Here is a 13,578-nt window from a genome sequence, read left to right as displayed (position 1 = left end):
GGGAGGGAAGGCTGAGCATGTGAGTAGGAGCTGAATGAATGATCATTAAACAGTTATTATACGCCAAACACTGCCAAGTTCTGGGGTGTGTTTATAGACAAAGATAGATGGGGAGGGCTTCTTCGTGTCAGGTGCATGTGGGGTGAACAGTAAATAGATAATGGTTAGTTAATAGAGTCATAGATCTCTAGTGAGCAGGAGCCCAGCTGATTGTAAATCCCCATCAGGGCGGGCTCCCTCCTGAATATCCTTTCCTATGCATTCATGTCTTCCTGGGCTGCAGTGGGGACATGTAGTCATGGCTGGTTCCTTAACTCGGCTCTAGTTCTGAATCAGTGGGCAGTGTATGCCATACGAAACCTGACTGAACACAACAAAAGAAACCAAGAGCTAATTGCAAAGATGGAGGACCATGGACTAGCAGATACAGCTGTACTTAAGAAAATGGGGCTCGAGGTTGAAAACCAAGACGGGAAACTTACTTTGAGATGCACAAGAAAAGGTCCTAGTTGGTAAGTAAACGAAAGGAAAATCTTCCGGGACCTGCGGTAGTGGGAAGCTTGAGCCCTGTTAAGATGACAAGATGCTGAGCCCCCCTAGATCAGAGCCCATGCAGGTGAAGAGGAAGAAGAGAAGTCAGAAAAGGGCAGTCTGGTAAGACCTTGAGCAGCGGAAATGGATCTGAGCCCAACCTTCCTGCACCAGAGCAGGCAGCTCCCAGCATTCTGAAGTTGTCCTTTTTCATTAATTACCTCCTGGGTAACCTAGGGAACCTACCTGGAGCCCCCCCTCTCTTCTGAGAAGTCGGGGCATGCCTCAGCCCGAGTCTGAATGCCTTGTCATAGTTGGACATTGCATTAAGCTGATCCTTCCATGGGCTTTTCTTTACTTGCATTGATTATTGTCGAGCTCTCTGTTCGCATCTCTGTATCTGTTCATGCAAGTCACCCCTACTTTCTCTGAATCCTTTTTGTTGATCAAGGGGCACTCAGTTTGGCTACCACAGAATTTTGCTGCAAATATTTGGGGTGCATTTTCCTCAGAACTACCCTGTGAGGTAGGAGGTATAATTACAATCAGTAGGGATGAAATTGTACTTGGGTTTTTTAGTTGAGAAGGGTTAGTTTTGGAAGCCGGCCTGAGACTAAACGGGATTTCTTCTCTCCCCATCACTTAGTGAATAATGCCGCCTCTTGGCTCTTGGCTCCTTGGGATCTGCCATTCCTACAGGACATGAAGCCAGGGTCTGAAGAATATCTCACCAGCTCAAAGCCAAGAACGTCTGAAGTTTGGGGAGAACAAAATGAGATGCATCCAAGCCCTAGTGGAAATGTACCTGCCCAGGACTTTGGTCAGTTTGTGCCTTAAAAGTGCTAGATTAACTGCATCTTCAGATAATAAAGTTTTCTGTTTGGGGAGGCACAGCCCTCCTGTGGTCTGAGATCTGGATGTTTGTTTGCCCCCTTGGGGTTCCACTGCTGAGTGTTCTGCGCGCTCTGAGTGTTCCTGCCTCTCCAAAACTTGCATAAAATTCACTTGCAGGGAGGTGCAGAGTGGAAGCACCCAACCCTGTTGTCCTTGCTGGCAGTGAATGATGGTGTCCAGAGATTCATGCCTCTCACCCCTAGTGGGTTCATAGAAATGGAACCCGTGAAGTCCATTACTGAGAAAGTTAAGAGCTCACTCCAACTTAGCTACCAGTCATCTGTTCTGCTCTACTGAGCTGGCACAGAAGACTCCTAGATGTTGTCTTTTAAAGCTCCAAATACCAAGGGGGCCACGACTTCGACTAGTTGTTTCCAGGCAAGTCTGGCAGAGGAGGAAGCAACGAGGTGTAAGGACAGAGCTCTGTCCCCAGGAAAATCAGACAGAGGTTCAAATCTCATCTCCAGCAAGAGTCATTCCAGGCACAGATCTGGAGGTGCGCTTAGAGACCATTTAGCTCCTTTGAAATGGAAGCCAAGAGGAAGGGACCGGCACAAGGCCACGCAGTAAGAAGTAACAGAGCTGAGATTCAAACCCAGGTCTAACATTTAAATCCAAAGGACCTTGGCCCTCTTTGTGAGGTGCCATCCAAGTTCCTTCCCCTCCCAGACTTGGTTTAAGGGGAATAACAGTCACCCTTGCTCGCAGGGGCTGGGCCTGGTAGCTGTCGGAGAACCCTCTTCTCCAATGTTGTCACAGAAAGGGAGCCCAGGAATCAGTGCCGGGGCCGGCTCCTTTCCCACGCCAGTCGCTGATCCTGAAACGTGTCAGCCGCCCAGCCCTGACCACAGGTTGGACACCCCTCTCCAGGCTGTTGGAAGCAGAATAGCCCCTGGTTCCTTGCAGCCATGTCGAAATTGCTTTTTCTGAAACCCAGAGACTTGGAAGAATCCAGTGAAAGCTTTCCAAGGCGCTAAGTGATGGCCCCAGGGAATTAACGCTTAGGAAGCACTTTCAAGTCGGCGGGGTTCCTCCAAAGGCTGAGAGGAGCGTTTTCATCATTCTTTCAGGATAGAAACCAAGGCAAATAAAAACGCAAAGAATTCCCTTCTGTTCTGAGGGCACTGAGAGTTAAAATCCTACCCACAAAACAAATCGAGATGGAAGCCTGGCCTGAGGGAAAAAACAGTAGGGGGCACGGAGGGGTCTCTTTTTTTCTTTTTTAACGAGTTTGCAATAGACACTTTTTTTTAGCCTCAATGGTTGTCTGGCCACCAATAGAATCACGCGAACATGGACTTATAAACCACATAATGGCCGGCACAAATAGCTAAAAGGGAATCCTCTGGGAATGGCCGAGGGGGGTAATAGTTATGTGTTTTCTAAATAGGAAATGGGGGCCTTTCCGAGTGAAAACATGCTGATGATTCTATTGTGAGCGGCTTTTGATTCCCTGGGATAGATTAATTCTTCGGAGACAGCAGCTGCCCTGGCTCCCCCAGTGCCGCGGGAGCTCCGAGACCCTTGTCTTACACACCGGGAGGGATTAATGCGCCAACAGCTAAATGAGGAGGGGGGCGAGGGAGCAGCCTGGGAGAGTTTGCGAAGGGTCAGGCTGGCCTCAGCAAGTCTTGTGACCGCCTTATTGCTTTCAAGAGCCAAACAAGCCCCATTTTGGAGCCTCTTTTATTTTAAAAGCAACAGGGAAGATGGATTGTCTTCCTCGTAACGAAAACTGTCCCTGCTTCTCTCGCGCTGCCCCCGCCCCCCGCCCGCAGCCGATCTCTCCCCATATTCTCTTGTAACTTCGCTTCCATCCCGTCATGTCATATCATCCCTAATAGGCTGTGAGCTCCCAGAGAACAAGAACTGGGACCTCTCCCCTCTCTGCCCCCTCCCACCTTACCCCGGGTCTAGCATCCAGTAGGTACATACTAACTGCTGCATCTCATAGCCCTGTTGTGTGGAGGGATTTCCAGAAGGATTTGGGTTATTTTTCAGTCCTTTAAGGAGAGTGGCCATCAACATGTGTCCTCTGAATGAATGAGTGAGGGGATGAATGAATGCAAAGTCATTTAGCAAGCACTTAGCATGTTCAAAAACTGCTAGGGAAGAGCAAACTCCGGACTGTGGACAAGGAAGCAGACAATGTCCCAGTGGTCTGGGAAGTCTCTGCCTCCAGGAAGTTAGATGGGTGTGAGGAGGCGCACAAAGCTTTCGCCGAAAAGCAACTTTTAACACTCCTGCGAACTAGGTAGTAGCTGCCATCGAAGGGTGAGAGCGCGGAGCCCAGAGGGGGGAAGGGCCTCTTTCTTCTGGGGCAGCCTCTGCCTCCTGCAGCTAATGGGGTGGGGGGAGATGGAGTGCATACACACACAGGCGAGGAAGGAGGAAGCTGCTGATGACAGGATTACCGTGGAAAACTCCAGCTGCCATTGGCCGCTTACTTGTGCAAGGCCAGATCTGCACAGTTCCAGGCCCCGGCTGTTCTCAAAAGCCCAGCACCCAGTCAGACCATAGGAAAATGGAATGCACTAGTGACCACCCCTCCCCTCCTTTAGACTATTGGGGGAAAAAAAAAGAAAACAAGCCAGAAATGAGGGCTTGGGATAGAAGGAGAGTAACCACTGGGGTACATTCTGCACTTGAGGAGCTGGGGGAGGGGTTCCTTTTACCCTTTCATTTCTCATTCCAAGAAAGTAAAGCTCATGCAAATATCCCTTTCTTAGACACCAGGCAGTGGAGTAAAGGTAAAAATCAGACAAGCAATCCAAATTGAGTAGGGGCACCACTAGTTTCTGAATCCAAGCTCTAGTCTTGCCCTGTGTAGGGGCCCTGGGTGCTGTCCAAGGTCCTGATCATCCTATAAGCTCAGAACGTTACACACCCTAGGAGTTAGAATGGAGGAGACATTGGATTTCTCTACCAGCCCATTTATTTTACACATAGGGAAACTGAGACCCAGAGAAGTTACAAGATTTAGTTTTTGAATATTCTGTTTAAAGAGGGAAGTTATTGCTGTCCCTAAACTGGTATACTGTGCCTAATGGCATATGCCTCAGACCACCATTGTCATCCACCACATCTCTGTCAAGAGAGAAGTATGTTTTCTCCAGAATCAAGAGGAGTCATTGCATTGGTTGATTTGAATTCTTTTAGTCTGAGATGTCTTTTAGTAGTTAATAGTGTTTCCATTACGTGACTGGGGTCATTGTATCCATTCTCTTGGTTGGTACTTCATGAAAGTCTCCCCAAGTTCCTCTTGAATTTCTCCTGTTTGTTTTTTCTTACAGAGAAGTCACATTACATTAATGCCCACAACTTGTTTAGCCATTTACCAAGTGACAGAAACCCACTTTGTTTCCAATTTTTTTTTAAAGCAATTGGGGTTAAGTAACTTGCTCAAGGTTACACGGCCAGTTATTTTGTGTGGGTGCCAAGTATCTGAGGCCGGAACCAATCCCGGGTCTCCTGACACCGGGGCCGGTGCTCTTACTCACTGCTCCACCTGGCCGCCCCTTGTTTCCAAATGTTTAGTATCATAAATGTTGTTATTAGGAATATTTTGGTATATATGGAACCTTTCCCTCTCTCCATACCCCCTTGAAGTAGATTCCCCATTAAAGGATCACTGTTAAAGGGTATCATAGTTCCAAATTGCTTTCTTGAATGGTTTAACCAATTCACAGCTCCACTAATAATGGAATAGTGTGCCTGTTTTCCTACAGCCTCTCCAACACCAACTATTTATTTTTTTAAATCATCTTTTCTGGGTGTGAGAGGAAACTTCAGAATTGTTTTAATTTTTATTTACTGTTAATGATTTGGAGTGTTTTTCTTATAGCTGTTAATAATTTGCATTCCATTTTTGGAAAACTTCGAATGCTTTTACCAACTGGGGAATGGCTCTGTCTTGTGTTTTTGTACCAAATCCCTGAATGTCTTGTATTTTTATCAAATAATAGTTTTTCTTCTCATTTCAACCTCAAAACTACTTTTGAGTCTGAACATCTCAACCATAATGATTTGCTTAAAAGTCTTCTTACAGCTTTCTAGCACATCCTGATAACTACCATGGGACTGGCCCTTACTGACACTCTGACCAGCCCATAGGAAGTGAGTCTGCCCTCTGGCTAGGGTGTGTGTGTGGGGAGGGGGGAGGGGGGGACAGCTCCTATGGGTTGACCATGTTTTTTGAATGCAAGACATATGCTTGCCCAAAAGACTTTTATGGAGAACTCACAGAGGACAAGCACTCACGTGGTGGTCAGAAGCAGCGATACAAGGACACTCCCATGGTCTCCCTGAAGAACTTTGGAATTGGTTGTGTGTCATGGGAGACACTGGCACAGGACCACTCAGCATGGCATGCCCACATGAGAGAAGGGGCTGTGCTCTGTAAGCAAAGAATTGAAGGAGCTCAAAAGAAAGAAGAGATGCTCAGATTTAGAGAATCCACCCCAAATGTTCACCCAGACTGTTTGTGCCCAACCTGTGGTAGAGCCTCCCAAACTTGTATTGGTCGGATCAGCCACAGTCCGACACGCTGTAACTTGACTCTAGCCTAGTGACGTCATTTTGATCCTCTTCGAGACCGAAGGACAACAGCCAACCAACCCACCACATCCTGATCACTTTACAACCCCACTCAAATCCTCCCCTTCAGCCCAACACCTCTTTCCTTTCGGATCCAACAGCTTTCTCCATCCACCAAGCCACTTCATCCTTTTGTTCCACTGTAATGTTGCCCTTTCTTCCTCATATTACCTTGCTGTGCCCTGTCACCTACCTTTTCCTTTTTGTGTCCACCTCTTCAAGTTCTACTCCCTAACGCTATTTAATTCTCCTCACGCCTCTTATGGAGCTTCCTAAGTCACCGAAGTTCCTGCTTCTCTTGCAGTTCAGAAGTAGAATACCAATGGATATCCAGGACTGGGTTTTTTTTTTCCTTCAAAATTTCCTCAGTTTATTCCAAATGTTGCCCAATTTCTCCTCCACAAATTCTTTCTCTGACTTCCATTACTCCAAACCTCTCCAAGTCACCAAGATGATTTTCTTCTTCCATTTCAGCTCTAGTCCTTCTTTCATTTCCTCCCACAGACTTCTCAGATAGAATAATCCTAACCTTGTTTCCTTCCTTCCTTCCTTCCCTTCCCTTCCTTCCCTTCCTTCCTCCCTTCCTCCCTTCCTCCCTCCCTTCCTTCCTTCCTTCCTTCCTTCCTTCCTTCCTTCCTTCCTTCCTTCCTTCCTTCCTTCCTTCTTTCCTTCCTTCCTCCCCCCCCATAGGATTACTAAACAATAGATGCAGAGAATGCTATGGACAAAATTTTCCTAGATTTTGCCCCATACTATTCTTACGGAGAAGATAGAGAGATGTGGGCTTGACCATAATAGAATCAAATGCATTCAGAGCTAGTTGATTGACTGGACTCCATATCAATTGACAATGGCTCCATGTCATCGTGGCAAGAGGTCTTAAGTGGAGTGCCACATGGATCTTGTACATGTCATCAGGGATAAAGGAGGCATAGATGGCATGCTTGTCAGATTTGCAGAAGATGCAAAGTTGGGAAGGCAGGAGAACTTACCCCATAGGTGAAAGCTTTGAGGGCCAAAAGGTTCTGGATGGGCTAGAGCACTGGACTGAACTGTTAAAGATGAAATTAAGTAGGGGTCAATGCAAAGTCTTGTACTTAGGTATAGAAAATATACTTCAGAAATATAAACTGGTGAGGGGCATGGATAGATTGAAAGTCCTGAAAGGATCTGGGGGGGTTGAATGCCCTGAAAACCCAATGAGCATCAGCACTGGACGATGGTGGCTAATAGCCTACATTAGGAGGGCTAGAGTTTCCAAGATGAGGGAAGTAGAGAGAGTCCCATAGCTACTGTGCCCTCATCAGAGCTCATCTAGTTCTGAGCACTACAGCTTAAGGAGGATGTTGATAAGCTGGAATGTTCCAAGGAGGGTAGCCCGGCTCATGGAAAACCTCGAGTTGGCTGTCCCAGGAGGATTGGCTGAGGACACTGGGCATGTTCAGCCTACGGAAAGAGGGACGGGACAGGGTGGGGAGCATTTGCCATGTGCAGAAGGGATTCTGCCCATTCTACATGGCCTGAAATGACAGAGTGAGGAGTAGTGAGATGAAATTGGAAAGAGGCAAATTTAGGCTACACTTCAGGCCATGATTCAGATAGGTTTGAACTCCCCCAGCATAACAGTGGCAGGCTTGCTCTGCTTGGAAAGAAGCCTTGAGACAAAAACTGGCCAACCACTTGTTGGCTTTGTTATGATGGAGAATCCTCTGTGCACTACAGTAGAGTTTCTCCATCCTGCAGGTTCTGTGATGCTGTAATAGTAATGGAATTTAAAGATCCCCTGTATTGGCTTGGTTTTTGGATTGATTGTGTTAAAACCCAGAGCTTGTGAATCCCACTTGTGGGATGGACTTGTTGACATGAAAAGAGAAAGCTGAACTGGGAGGAGCTGGTGATGTGAATTTAGAGAGACACAAGCAGAGAGAGAGGCAGAAGAATTTTTTGGAAGCAGCATCTTGGAGGCAGAGAGAGACGGAGAGGATTGCTGAGGGCCAGTTCGAACTGCCCAGGACTTTTGAGAGCTGCAACCCAGAGCTACCAAGGACTGAGGAGACATGGCTGTTATGCTGGTACTTTGTCTGTCTGTTTTGATGTTGTTTTGCCAGATTCGTCCACTGGTGAAGGACAGTGCTGTTGTTGCAGAGGTCCTGGAACCTTGCTGTTGGTTCAGGGGTCCTGAGACTGTTCTGCAGACAGAGAATGAATTGCTCCCACTGGTGAAGGCAAGTACTGTTGTTGCAGAGGTTCTGGAACCTTGCTGTTAGTTCAGAAGCCCAGAAGATGGATTTTCTTGTTGTATGTTTACAGAAATCCTGGAAGAGGGTTTTGCTAATGTTTTCAGGTGTCCTAGGACTATTCTGCAGACAGAGAATGAATTAATGAGGACACTGGCAATGTATCTTGTGGCCTTGCTAAGCTTTGTCTCCCCAGGAACAAAGATTGCTGAGAACTTGCCTCCAGTCAAGATGAAGAAAAGACCCCTCTTTTGGAATTAAATGCTGTGCTTAAGCTTGTTGTAACTCTGGGGTAAGATGGTCTACTCAGTTGTGATCCAAGGATGGGAAACTTGACTTTTTTGTGCATGGTGACTGACCAAATGAATGTGCTTTACTTATAATTGGAAACTAATCTCCATTTGAGAAGAGGGGCTTTGTGATTGACTAAATGAATGTAATGTCCAGGGGTGGAGTAGTACTTGGAAATTATTGAATTACACTTGGTGAATGCTGTATTTTGAATTATGCTATATTTTGATTTTCTCTGGTCTTAATTTGTCACTGAATAAAATGGAGAGCAGCTATGCTGGTATTTTGAACCATGGGACGTTGCCTTTGCTTGGCATTACAGATGCTACAATTCTCCTGCAATTCTCCATTGCCTTTGTGGTTGTAAAAGGTTTTTAAATTTTATGCTATGAAATTGTAATGTCTTTTGTGATATGTGACTTGTTCAGGATCACGTAGCTTACAGTAGGATTCAGATCAGCAAATTCTTCCTCCTGATCATGCAGGGCCCTTCCCACTAAGCCACACTATCTCCTTGACCTCTAATCTCTCTTTTTAAACATTCGTTGTTTTGGGGTTTTTTGCTTTTTGGAGGGGGAAAGTAGGGCAATTGGGGTTAAGTGACTTGCCCAAGGTCACACAGCTAGTTTTTTGTGTTAAGTTTCTGAGGCCGGCTTTGAACTCACGTCCTCCTGACCCCAGGGCAGATGCTCTATTCACTGCACCACCTAACCGCCCCCTAAACATTTGTTTTTAAAACTTTGAGTTCCAGATTTTTTCCCTTCTTCTCTCCTCACCCACCCTGACTGGGAAGATAAGCAATTCAGTATAGGTTGTACATGTGTAGTTACACAAAACATTTCTATAGTAGTTATATTGTGAAAAGCTAACTATAATTCCCTCCATCCTATCCCACCCCACTCTTATTCTATTTTCTCCTTTGACCGTGTCCCTTTTAAAAAATATTTGCTTCTAACTACCCTCTTCCCCAATCTTCCCTCCCTTCTGTCATCTCCCCTCTTATCCCTTTCCCCCTTTCCTGTAGAGTAAGATACCCAATAGAGTGTGTATGTTATTCCCTCCTTAAACCAAATTTAATGAGAGTAAGGTTGTCCCATTCCCTTTCACCTTCCTTCTCTTCCCCTCCATTGTAACAGTGTTCTCTTGCCTCTTTTATACGAGATAATTTACTCTAATCTATCTCTCCCTTTCTCCTTCCAATATATTCCTCTCACCTCTTAATTTTATTTTTTATATATCATCCCTTCATATTCAACTCATCCTGTGCCTTCTGTCTATGTATATATACATGTACGTACATATGCACACACATATATATTTATACACACATACACCCTCCTATACATACACATATATGTATGTATACATATATATTCCCTTCAACTATCCTCATACTGAGAAAAGTCTTATGAGTTACAATTATAATTTTTCCATGTAGGAATGTAAATAGTTCAACTTTAATAAGTTCCTTATGATTTCTTTTTCCTGTTTACCTTCTCACGCTTCTCTTGCTTCTTGTATTGAAAGTCAAATTTTCTGTTCAGCTCTGGTTTTTTCATCAAGAATGCTTGAAAATCCTCTATTTCATTGAATGACCATATTTTTCCCTGAAACATGATACTCAGTTTTGCTGGGTAGGTGATTCTTGGTTTTAATCCTAGCTCCTTTGACCTCCAGAATATTATATTCCAAGCCTTTCTATCCTTTAATGTAGAAGCTACTAGATCCTGTGTTATCCTGATTGTGTTTGCACAGTGCTCAAATTGTTTCTTCCTGACAGCTTATATTTTCTCCTTGACCTGGGAACTCTGGAATTTGGCTATGATATTCCTAGGAGTTTTCTTTTGGGGATCTTTTTTCAAGAGATGATCAGTGAATTCTTTCGGTTACTATTTTGCTCTCTGGTTCTAGAATATCTGGGCAATTTTGCTTGATAATTTCTTGAAAGATGGTGTCTAGGTCCTTTTTTTATCATGGCTTTCAGGTAGTCCAATAATTTTTAAATGATCTCTCCTGGGTCTGTTTTCCAGTTCAGTGGTTTTTCCAATGAGGTATTTCACACTGCCTTCTATTTTTTCATTTGTTTTTCATTGTTTTATAGTACCGGTATCTTGATTTCTCATAGTCATTAGCTTCCATTTGCTCCAATCTAATTTTGAAGGAGTTATTCTCTTCAGTGAGTTTTTGAAATTCCTTTTCCATCTGGCAAATTTTGATTTTTTAGGGCATTCTTCTCCTCACTGGCTTTTTGGGCCTCTTTTGCCATTTGAGTTAGTCTATTTTTTAAGGTGTTATTTTCTACAGTCAGGCTGTTGACTCTCTTTTCATGATTTTTTTTGCATCATTCTCATTTCTCTTCCCAATTTTTCCTCTGCTTCTCTTACTTGATTTTCAAAATCATTCTTGAGCTCCTCCATGGCTTGTAAACAGTATATTTTTCTTGGGAGCTTTTGGTGAAGGAGTTCTGACTTTGCTGTCTTGCTCCCATTCCATGCTTTGATCCTTTTTTGTCCCCAAAAAAGGAATCTATGGTCAGATTCTGTTTCCTCTGCTTACTCATGTTGCCTGTCAATTACTTGACTTTTGATCTCTTTGCCATGGTAGAACTCTGCTTTCAGAATGGAGACAGCTTTGTCCCAAAGCACTGGGGTTTTTGAAGCTGCTGAAGCTATGAGGAGGGCACCCTCTACATAGCCCCCACAAGCTCTGGCACCTGGTCACACACCCAAGCACCACCACCCAAGACCACAATCCAGATCCAAGCAGGTCAAAGCAAGAGCGATGACCCTCTGGATGGTGGCTTGCTTCCCCTATACTCTGCAGACCAGGAGCTCTGGAAGCAGCCATGAAGCAGCAGCTGCAGCCTCTGTGGCTCCACCACTTCTTGCCCCAGGGGCAGGGGCCGGACTGCACTCTTGGGTCCCTCTCCTCCAACAGAGTTCCCAACTGACCTTTTACTTTCTCTTTGGCATTTATGGGTTGAGAAGTCTGGAAACCACCATAACTGCTGGTGATTCAGTCTCCTGAAGTCTGCTCTTGACCTCTACTCTCAAAGTCATGTTCAGTTCCCTTTGGGGGACTTTGAATAATCTCATTAACACTTCCTTTCTCGTCACTGTTAGTTTATTCTCTCATTCTCATCTGCCACAGAGGAGGCTCTTTGTGCCAGGTCAAGCACTTTACAAATATATTCATTTAATACTCACAACAACCTTGGGGGGAGGTTCTGTTATGATCCTCATTTGATGGATGAGGAAACTGAGGGAGAGAAAGGTTCAATGAATTGCCCAGGGTCACCTGGATAGCAAGAATCTGAGATTGGATTTAAACTCAGGTCTTCCACACTCCATCCACTGCACCACCAGCCGCGTTTGGGCAAAGTTAGAGATAAAGTTGCCTGGAGCTCTGAGAGATTAAGTGAACTGTGAGCCTCAGAAGTCAGTTCCTCCAGACTCAGAAGACAGCAGTGTTCCCTGTGCAGTTAGAGCTGAACTTCATCTTCCAAGGATTCAATGGGCACACTCTGAAGAACTGCATTCACACTAAGAGTCAGAGAAGGGAAGGGGCCCACCAGCTGTCACCTGCACTGGACACATGTGTCGGTCACAAATCCTCTTTAAAGTGTGCCCACCAGCCTCTGCCAGAAATGCAGCCGTGGAGCCCGACAGCCCAGAATATCAGCAGCCAGTCCATGAGTGTCCCCCAATGTGCACTCTGCCAGGTCTTTGGCAGAAGGGTGTCCAGCCCAGCTCAGCCTGAACACGTGGCTGGGTTGGTTGTAATGGTGGGGACTAGGGTCTTCCTCCCTAGGACTTTCAGCCCTGCATCCTCCAGATCAAGCGGAATGAGATTTATCCTTCCTGGTGACAATCCTTCAGTGTATTTCTGCTGAACACTTGGAAGATGGAGTTCATCTCAGTTCAGCCAAGACACATCTGTGGATGGTGGACAAGCATGTCCAGAGCAGAGAGAAAAGGGGGATCTTGCAGGGGAAACATGATGACAGCCCCACTGGAAGCATTGACTGTAGGAGGTCTGATTTATCACCTAATGGTTCAGAGTTCAGAGGCCCAAGGTAGGAGGGAGCTCACAAAGAAACTGGAGATTGATCAGACCCTAATTCTCACTCCCAGACTTCCCACACTTGTCATATGTTGGACAGGCACCACTTGTCAACTTTGGAAAGTATTGTAGCTTCCTTTGGCCCCTAGGTACCTTTCCTGAAAATATTGGGAATGTTACTAATGATGGAAATGACCTCTTAGAGACTACCCATGAGCAAGGCCTACCTGAAAGGGAGGAAGAGAGGTGGAAAGGGAGTGTTTGGGGAAGTGAGAGGGGGAGAGGGAGAGAGAGAGAGGGAGGGAGGGGGGGGGGGAGAGAAGGGGGGAAGGGAAGGGGAAGGAAGAGGAGAGGGGAGGGGAGAGGAGAAGAGAGAAGGAAGAACAGGGAGGGGCAGCCTGTCTGGAGAAGATGGGGAGCTTGCTGACCACCAGCTCAATGGCAGTCATATGTGGCCTGGCAGCCCACGGGATGTACAGTGCACTGGACACATGGACAGACCACAATGGCAGGGCAGCGTTCAGCTCAAGGCATCATATGCTAGGAGGAAAGTTGTGGCTTCCACTCCAGTGGTTTTCCCATGACGTCATGCCATGAGGACTAGGATGCTGGGAAGGGCGTCTGAGGCCCCTTCTCACCATGAGTATCCGTGGTTCCAGTTCGAGGCTCGCAAAGATCTCAAGGGGCTCCAAAGCCCTGACTCTGCTGTCCCCATCTCCTGGTCCGTGCCAGTTCTGCATCACAGGCCATTGAATTCCATGAATGTTTATTAATCTCCTCCAGGGTTGTGATGACCAAACGAATCTCTCCTCTCCCTCCCTCTCTCTCTCTCTCTCTCTCTCTCTCTCTCTCTCTCTCTCTCTCTCTCTCTCTCTCTCTCTCTCTCTCTCTCTCTCTCTCTCTCTCTCTCTCTCTCTCTGTCTCTCTCTCTCTCTCTCTCTCTCTCTCTCTCTCTCTCTCTCTCTCT

General features: G+C 45.9%; 1 long non-coding RNA gene across 1 annotated transcript in view; it reads left to right on the top strand.

The window, feature by feature from the left end:
• LOC138172474 (uncharacterized) overlaps window positions 1–1,441 on the top strand; it is a 20,432-nt gene extending 18,991 nt beyond the window's left edge. Inside the window, exons 3-4 of the long non-coding RNA XR_011171125.1 lie at window positions 326–512; window positions 1,178–1,441. This is a non-coding gene — a long non-coding RNA (uncharacterized lncRNA). The remainder of the gene's footprint in view (window positions 1–325; window positions 513–1,177) is intronic.
• Window positions 1,442–13,578: the final 12,137 nt, after the last annotated feature.

This window comes from Petaurus breviceps, unplaced genomic scaffold (genome assembly GCF_028583685.1).
Source record: "Petaurus breviceps papuanus isolate PSGF00001 unplaced genomic scaffold, PetGlider_PUasm1.0 547, whole genome shotgun sequence".
In the NCBI taxonomy this organism is placed as follows: Eukaryota; Metazoa; Chordata; class Mammalia; order Diprotodontia; family Petauridae; genus Petaurus; species Petaurus breviceps.
Note: the sequence above shows the minus strand (reverse complement) of the source record. Positions and strands in the feature narration are given on the sequence as shown.